Here is a 1,097-nt window from a genome sequence, read left to right on the forward strand (position 1 = left end):
TGGTGACGATGTTGAGGGCGAGAAACCCAGGAAGAGGGTTCCCGCCAAGGTGATGTGGTATGCTCCTATAATACCACTGTTGAAATGTCTGTTCAGGAACAAAGAGCATGCCAAGTTGTTGCGATGGCACAAAGAGGACCGTAAGTCGGACGGGGAGTTGAGACACCCCGCAGATGGAACGCAATGGAGAAAGATCGACAGAGAGTTCAAAGATTTTGCAGCTGACGCAAGGAACATAAGATTTGGTCTAAGTACAGATGGCATGAATCCTTTTGGCGAGCAGAGCTCCAGCCATAGCACCTGGCCCGTGACTCTATGCATCTACAACCTTCCTCCTTGGTTGTGCATGAAGCGGAAGTTCATTATGATGCCAGTGCTCATCCAAGGTCCGAAGCAACCCGGCAACGACATCGATGTGTACCTAAGGCCATTAGTTGATGAACTTTTACAGTTGTGGGGCAGACCTGGTGTACGTGCGTGGGATGAGCACAAAGAAGAGGAATTTGACCTACGAGCGTTGCTTTTCGTAACCATCAACGATTGGCCTGCTCTTAGTAACCTTTCGGGACAGACAAATAAGGGATACAATGCATGCATGCACTGCTTACATGAGACTGAAAGTGTATATTTGCCAAATTGTAAGAAGAACGTGTACCTGGGGCATCGTCGATTTCTTCACCGACATCACAACGTAAGAAAGAAAGGCAAGCATTACAACGGCAAGGCAGATCACCGGCCGAAGCACAGCGGAGCGATCTCTTGGTCTTGAGGTATTTGATATGGTCAAGGATTTGAAAGTCATCTTTGGAAAGGGTCTCGACGGACAATCGGTTCCGCAGGAGCTGACGGGCACGCACCCATGTGGAAAAAGAAATCTATATTTTGGGAGCTAGAATATTGGAAAGTCCTAGATGTCCGCTCTGCAATCGACGTGATGCATGTTACGAAGAATATTTGCGTGAACCTGCTAAGCTTCTTGGGCGTGTATGGGAAGACAAATGATACAAAGGAAGCACGGCAGGACCAGCAATGTTTGAAAGACCCTGATGACCGGCATCCGGAATGGTTTCAAGGTCGTGCCAGCTACGCTCTTACCA

Source organism: Lolium perenne, chromosome 3 (assembly GCF_019359855.2).
Source record: "Lolium perenne isolate Kyuss_39 chromosome 3, Kyuss_2.0, whole genome shotgun sequence".
NCBI lineage: Eukaryota > Viridiplantae > Streptophyta > Magnoliopsida > Poales > Poaceae > Lolium > Lolium perenne.